We start from the raw sequence: 8,634 nt of genomic DNA, 5'->3' as shown, positions 1-8,634 counted from the left end.
GGATTACTGGAACGATCTCTGCTTGGTGAAATGTTGATGGGCTTCTTTTTATAGTTTTAAAGGGAGAGAAATATGTGAATGCATGCATATAGACAAAATACATGACGGTATTTCTTTCCATTATTCTATCTTCAAGTGTAATATACCATTTCCTACTACCAGTAATAGAATCATAGAATCGTAGAATGGTTTGGGTTGGAAGGGACCTTAAAGATCATCTTGTTCCAACCCCTCTGCCATGGGCAAGGGCACATCCCCCTAGACCAGGTTGCTCAAAGCCCCATCCAGCCTGGTCTTGAACACTTCCAGGGAAGGGGTATCCACAAGTTCTCTGGGCAACCTGTGCCAGGTTTCACTACTACTATCTTCACTGAGCTCCCCCAGTTCCATTATCTAAGGTTTTGGAGGATGAAACCAAGGCTTTCTCTGTGCCTCACCAAACTCTTTGGGCTGGGGAGTGGCTCAGAATTAGGGAGGACAGGCAGTAATTGTGTTGGTAGAAACCTTGTGCCTTGAGCTGTATCAGTCCTATAGGAGCTTGTGGACTATCTGTTTAGGAGGTAGATATGACTGTTAGGTTTAGGCTGAAGGTTTTAGCAAAGAGCTCACAGTATGGTACCTTTCTACAAGTTCCCCCAAAGTTAACTGTGTTGGTAGAAATCATGGTCTTGAACTATGGGTGTTACTCCCTTATGTGCTAGTTAATTCAAGTTATAGTTAGTGTTTGAGTAATAGTGTTAGGGTTTCAGAATCATAACTGTCCTAAACCCTGAGTAATGCTCAACTATGCGAGACTGACAAAGATGAGTAGCAGGGAGATATTACTGGAATCTGATGTGCTGTGTTGCCATTTCATGTAGAAATTGGTACCCTTTCTAAAAATAAAACTATTAGAAATGAGTTTAACATTGATACTTGCATTCTAAATTGTCACAATTCCCACTTGCATTTTGAACCTATGGGAGATGAGGAGAGAAGAAGGTAAGCATTGACAGAAGCCAGTGCCTCATACCAGCTGACAGAAACCAATGCCTTAGTCTCCTGTAGGCTGAAAATAAGTCTAGTGTTAGGCAGAGGCTTTAAGGCTTAGGAAAATAAAGCATCAACAGCTGAATTCATTTCTCATAAATGCAAAAATCTTGTCAGCAAGCTTTGTTCTAATGTAGTTAGCAGCCAAAGCCTTTTGTTGTTTTCTTCCTCAAGAGAAAATAATATTTCTACACCAGACGGAGAAATAAGCTAAGGGTCTATATTTTGTTTTACAGTTGGATTTCATTCTCTAGATCTGAACAAGGCTTTTGTTACACTTGAGGTTAGGTTTTTTAATATCATGTGTCTGCATCCCTGAGTAATGTTCTGTTCTACAGGGTCCCCTGCAGGTAAGCACAGAAACAGTACAAATGAAAACCAGGGACTGATATTGTCTTATCAGTCCCTATCAGTCCCATCAGTAGGTCCCTATATATAAATCGCAAATTAGCGTTGGACTCTGCAGAGGCTACAGAGGTGAGAATTGGGCAGGTACTGCTAGGAGCCTTATACTGTCTTTTCCTCTGTCAGCCTCTGTAGGAACACTTGTCCTAGGAGAGTGTTGTTAGTGTTTAAAACAGGTTAAGGGTTAGGTTTTGGAAATGGATGACTAACTATAAAGAGCATGCTTTATGGTAGAATCTACAGTGGTTCCAGAAATAAGAATTAATAAGACTCAGCTCATATGAATAGAAGCCATTGGCTTTTGTCTAGTAATTGCTCCTGTAGTTATTAATAATGCAAGAGTTATTGGAGGTATAGGAATTTAGGATTGATGTTTGGGAATCTTTAGACTGAATCTCATAAATAAAATGAAGTTTCTGGTCTTCTGGATAGGGTTGAAATTAGATTTACTATCTAGAATCCAATTAATTGCTAGTCTCTGGAAGGTTATTGGGGCAGGAAAGAGAGCAGTGATGCTACAAGATGATGCCATTTGTTCTCTTTCAGTAATAATTTACTATCTTTCAGATTAAGATTAGGGAAGTGTCAAAACCCCAGTTCACCCTCAATTTTTACATATCTGAAGAGTTAGGAAGGTTGCTCAACAGGAGGAGAGGTTTAGGTGAGGACTCAACAATGTAATTCATAGAAAACCCAGTTGATTGTATCTAGAGATACAAAGTGGTCTGGTATCATCAAGATCCAGTATCCTATTTTCAGTTTACTATCTTTTTCATCTGCCAAACCTATATACAGTTATCATTAAGGTTACACTACAAAAGATAACTTCAGGAGACTGCGTTATTGCTGGGGAACACAAGGCAGCTAATTGCTGTCAGTGGCCAATGCCTTGTTTTCACAACTGGTATAGAGTAGGTTGGAGATAAGATTGGCTTGAAGATCAGGGTAGAAAAAGAATATTTTCAAGACCCACACTTATAGCCAGATTCTGCAAAGCTTGCAGGAGTAGGACATTGTATGGAATCATCATGAGCTTATATTCTTTTTGATAACCATATGCATGCATATAAAATTAGGGGTTGGTGTGGAGTTAGAAGGTATCATTTGGGAAATGAAAACTTGAGCATGCTGGATAATTATTGGATTCTGAACAACTCATTGAGATAAGAATGCTCGGATGTTTTCATGGGCCATTGTCTTAGTTTAGATATGGTGCAAGTGTTGACAGACATACTACACCTAAGTCTACAACTTAGCATAGTTTGTACAGCATCACCTTGCTGCAATGAAAGTAATGTTTAGGATTGAGGTTATGTTTAGTGCTTAAGGGAATAAAAATTTAAGAGTCTTGCTTTTCCCAGACGCTGCAGGGCTTGCTAGTGTTATAAGAATGTGTCATCTCTTGTTTTGTTATAAGCACTGGTTACCTAGCTATGTATTACAGTTAGGCTTGAGAAGAATTCACTTGGTGAGCCTAATTATCAGTTGATTTTATGTGAGCTGCAGAGATAGCAATAAGGGTCAGTCTCTTACTTTCACGTTTGCTGTGGTTATTGGTCTGATTGTGGTTGTGATTTAGGAAAAGAAGGATGAAGAACCCTCCCCAGGAAGACTCTCTGTGCATCAAAGGGAGAGGAAAGAAACTGGTGTTATCAGAAGCTAATGCATTATTTTCAGGGTTTTTGTTGGTTTTGTTTACTTAGTTTTAATGGAGATCAGGAAAAAACTAGTTTATTGCTTGATTCTGACCTCTGTGCAGGCGAGATCAGGGCATGTGTTCTTTCCATAAGCCTCCTACCCCCTTTCTACTTTGATGCACACCTCTGTGTCACACAGTTGTCTTCCTTCACATACTCTGCTCCATAACTCTTCTTTTTATCAGTGTGCATCTATATTGTTATATGAGAGGAAAAGTAACTGACTGCATTTACATTCACATAAGTCTTGCCGCAATTAAGGAGCGCAAGTTTTTCATTAACTTGGTTCTTTTTCATTGGTAGATGCAATCCGACAAATTTGTAATTCTTTATAAAGTTCATCCATTCTTGCTTTACATAGCCTTAATATACACAAAAGTAAGCACTGTTCTGATGCTGATACAGGTGACCTCTTTGAGGAGCTACAGCATATGGTATGACTGGGACGTTAGTTTCTCCGTGGATTGTGGATCCGTAGGACCACACATTTGTGAATGGAAGATTTTCTGACTGGAATTGTTCTGGGAATGTGCTATGTGTTTGGCCTCGGGTTAAAAGAGAACGTTAAAACTCTGTCCACCTATGAAGTTCATTGAAGAAAAGCAGCCATCACTATCTTTCCTGATCTCTCTGACTTTGTTGGATCTTAATCATGACAGTCTTGTAAAATAGTCTGATCTTCCTGCACCTCCCTTGGTAGAAAGAATAATATGGCTGAAATAGCATTTTACAGCATATAAACAGCACAACATTTCCATCCTGTTCAGGAAGCAGCAGGAAATATCAAGTATCAAGCAGCATTGCCAGCTCAGCTTGGTAATTCGGCTGAAGTTTTTGGGGCTTATTTCAGCCAAACTCCTTAATCTTTCAAGGTTCACCTATGGATACTTCATAGCGCAGCACAGTGTAATTGATGCAGCAACCCACCATTCCTTTTTCATTTGCATGGATTTCTTCTTGGGATCATAACCTGTTGTAATCATAATTATACTTAATTCAAGAGAAAAAAAAAAGAGCAATTACTGTAATGTGTAATACATCTCCTAAAACACGACATATTATGGATACCAGGATTTTCCTCATTTAAGACAACTGAAAATGAGGAATACATATTTGATGTAGGGATTAGTTTCTCAGATTCTGTCTAGTTTTTGCATATTGCTGTTACACACCAGAAACTGTCAAAAATCTACATTTTGATTGCCATTTCTGGATTTATTCAATGGCCAGCTAAAACTTACCTTTAATTATAAGTCTGTTGTGGTTTTGCAATACAACGCTTTCAAATATTTGCCTTCAACTGCTGGTACATAATTGGTTCCTTCATTCGTTTGTTTTTACTATTTATCCGAGACTTCCTTTTGCTGCCAGAGCAGTTGAAACAGACACGTGGGCTGGGGGAACTAACAGGGGACAGTCTGGACAGGCTCAGTTACTCTCATTGACAACTGTTCATCTTATTATCAGAGTCTCCCTGATCAGTTCTGCTTTAATCTGTTTTGTTCTTGAAGCAGTGGGCCAATACCTACATACTGCAGTCAATTTTTAATTATGACTTGTGACAAATTAAGAACACAGATGTTTAAGTATAAAAGGCCTCTTATAGTCCCTGTTCTGCATTGGTTTGTGGCATTGTTTTGTATTGGGGGAGTACTGGTGGCCTATCTAATACACAAGGAGGCAGTGCAGGCACAGACTAATGGTCTGCATGTGTCACACACTTGTAGCATGTTTATTAGTTTCTGACAACACTAATGCTACCACCTTCACAGTTCCTTTTAACTGGTGGAAATTAAGACAGGGAGAGAACTAAGAAGGTGAATGGCTAACAGCAAATTAATTTATGCCTGGTCATGACAGTCCTGCACTTTTTCTTCCTATGCATAGACACCTCACAACTGAATCACTTGTTAAAGTACTTTGGAGTAGAATAAAAGTTTATCTTGTTCTGTAAGAAAGAGCACTGAGGAAATAAAGGTAACAGTTCAGGGAGGCCTGCCTCAGTTAGCTCCATGTCTCATGCCTGCCCTCTCAGTTGCCCAAGTTGAGTAGGATCAAAATATAATGTGCCTCTAAATGAGTAAAAATAAAAGAAAAAAAATACATTAGTAGCTTATCATTCAATAAATATTTAATTCCCATTATATTTAACTCATATTACTCCAAAATAACACATCCTGTCAAAGGACTCACAGGGGTTGTCAAAGGACAACTGCCTTGGAATATGAGAGTGCTGGCAGACTTGGTTCAAATATTTCTCATTATCCACTTCAGTTCATAAAATAATGGCCATTTTAATAGTACTAGTTGATGAAAAATGAATCACATGCATCATCATGAGATGTAATAATTCTTCATTAGACATAATTCTGTATTTATCACAGAAAAAAAAAAAGAAAACCCTTTGAGGAAAGTGGTTGAAATATGTGTAGTAGCCTCAAAATTAAGAAATGGCAAAGCTTTTAATTTGATTTGGTGCCTTTTAATTGTTTAAGATTTGAAAACTCTGTTTGGGGCTGACCATGCCCTTTTGAAATGTGAGGCAGCCTTCAGTACATAGGCCCTATCAAAGTCTTGGGGACCAGTCCCAGGAGGCCAGAGGGATGTGTGTGTTAACAGCAGTTCCCAGAAGGCACTGAGTAGTTCTTGTGACAGGGAATAATGAAACAAGGATTGCACTAAAACTGCCAAATTGCTTGAGCTTCCTGTCTATGGGCATGGATTTCTGCAGAGCACATAATTCCTCTCTCAAAGGCAGTGTATTCACATGTTGTTTGTGGATATTGAAAAGGCAAGTCTCTTGAAAATATTATTTTAATCATTATTTAGTGTAATAAAATTTGAATATTTGAATCTGATGTTCAGACAGACAGAGGAGAATATAGCACCTCTGTGAGAATCATGAAAGGATAAGTAAATGGAAGACCAGCAGAACATCTTTGCGTACACTTTGTCCTATTTGATGATATTTTGAAATTGTGATTCACCTTTTTTCACTATAATGTGTGTTATACTGAGTGATCAGTATGTTGATTGCTACTTCATTCACTCTTAGTGGTATTCATCTCCCCTTAACACTTTAAAAAGCATATCAAATGGGTACTTACAATGTTTCAATAACCGTACTGCAGCCTCTAATAATCTCAACTGCCCATATTTTGATCTTTTTTTCCAGAAAGTGATTATTTTTTAGTCAATACCATGAAAATTATTAACTTTATCAGAAAAACGTCAAGTTTTTCTTTCAACATGTATCTTCAAAGCAGCAGTGGGTGTCCAAGCCCTGCTGTCTGCCAGGCACATTGCCCAAACTATAAAATAATTAGATTCATTTGTAGCCAGTCGGGACTGAAGCAAAAAGTAATGAGGTCTACTAGCGTAATGATAGTTGAGGAAGGTGAAAACATTAAACTGGAAAAAGACATAATGGATCCTTAGAAACAAAATGTAAAAGTCTAGACTAAAACTTATCTTAATTTATTAATATTAATTTCATGAGATACTATAAAATTGGCAACAAAAAAATAGTATTATGAAAGTTCACGTTTGGGTACTTAGTTAAAGAAGTGCAAGTTCCGTTTCATTGCTTCTTCCACTTTATTACTTTATGAGTTATGTGATCTGGACATTCAAGATTAAAGTACTAGGCTAGTGATTATTAAGTTATCATAGCAATAAGTAAATTTTATGCTAGATAACAATCTTCAGTAGATACTAGTGAGTCCAGAATTCAATTATTTTAGTATTAAATTTGTCCTGGTAATTTTCACATAGATTATGAGAATGTAAAGATTTTGCTTATTTAGATACTGAAAGTTCTATAGGTATAATGAAAAAAAAAAGATGAATTTATACATAATGCCTTGAGATTAGATTGCTTAAGCAAAACATTGGTCAGAATAAAATCAGAACATTTCAAAATGTAGTACTTTCTAATGGATATAAAACAAGTTGCAGAATTTCTGAAATACAGTAGGCAAAATAATGAAGGTTGAAATATGCCTATTTGTTTGTACTGCTGTCAGACATCAAAAAGAGAGATCATTTCTCTGTGCCAGGTGCAGTATTAGTGTAGATTCTCAATGTCCGGAGAAATCAAGATTCAGATAAGCTTATAGCATCTACAGTGGAGGTTTGCAGATTCTGAAGTGTAGGAGGCAATGTTTACTCTATTTTATGCTAAGGATTAATTTATTGTATCCAGATTGATTCCAGATGATGACTGCATTAATTTTCAAAAATTTATTAGATGGTTTATTCTTCTAATTCTCTACCAAATTATAAACAGATATGAGAGAGACTGAGAAATGGAGAGAAAAAAATATAGTTGACTCCAAACATTGATTATTTAGCTGCCTTGCTATCATCCCTAGATTCTTCAGAATCCTTCAGTCCTTCTAAAGACAGACCTTAAGGATCATCACATTTGCACACAACAGCCTTTTCAAAATTGGGTTTTGTTATGCCAACAGGATTTTATACATCTGGTTTTATTTTTAGGTATATAAAAAGCTCAAAATTCATTCCAGATGATATATACCAATCTTGTCTTTTACTTTCCCCTAGGTAAGAACATCCAACCTATTTTAACCATAAATACTGTTTCTATTCTTTATTTATTCCCACATCTGCAAGCCAGCTATGACTCTGATCCTTCTAGTATTTTGGCAGGTGCTTCATTTTTAAGTATGTAAGTATATCTGTGTAGCCCATTGGGGTATATGTGAGATATATATATATCTTTTTCTCCCCAGGACTAGTTCCAACTACTACAAGGTAGCTAGACATTTCTCAAATTATTGTATGTAAGTGGTGGGTTTTATATATGAAAAGTAGAATCAATATGTATTTCTTGGGCATCTATATGGTGGCTAAGACAAAGATAAGCCAGAATAATGTCACTATTATTTGGATTTGGAAGAGAGTTGAAGTGGACAACAGAAAAAAAAGAAAGAATTAGTTCACTGTAGATACTTTTCTGTTGGACCCAAAATGATTATGGTATTGAAAAACCTGGAAAGACCTGTAGGAGGAGGGGTGTGAGAAAGGTTTATCTGCAGTGCGCTGCTTTGGGAGAGAAGAACCACTGAATGAAAATGGACATTTAGTCTCCACCACTGAGTGATGCCTGTGCTGCTAATGCCCCCTTAAGGAAAGAGACTGATGAAATATTGATGCTAAAAACCAGTAGAACAATCTCAGGTAGTATCTAAAATAAGCTCCAGTCTTGCAGTTTTAACTTCTGAAATAATCCCTTAAATTCCTGCAAACCCATGGTAAATTGCACCTAATTGAATAGAATCAGAATTTCTCGCATTTTAAGACATTGAGGCAAATTTCTTCATGAATATAAGTAAGCATTAACTATTGACTTCAGTGGACTCATGTCACATTATTAGAGCTCTGAATCTGGCCTGTTTGCCTTTGGAGCGTAAAGTGAATGTTTTGTGAATGACAGTGTTGCAAGAAAGATGAATTTTGACAGGAATGAGAATAATGAACA

The sequence above is a fragment of the Rissa tridactyla genome, chromosome 8 (genome assembly GCF_028500815.1).
Source record: "Rissa tridactyla isolate bRisTri1 chromosome 8, bRisTri1.patW.cur.20221130, whole genome shotgun sequence".
Classification (NCBI taxonomy): domain Eukaryota; kingdom Metazoa; phylum Chordata; class Aves; order Charadriiformes; family Laridae; genus Rissa; species Rissa tridactyla.
Note: the sequence above shows the minus strand (reverse complement) of the source record.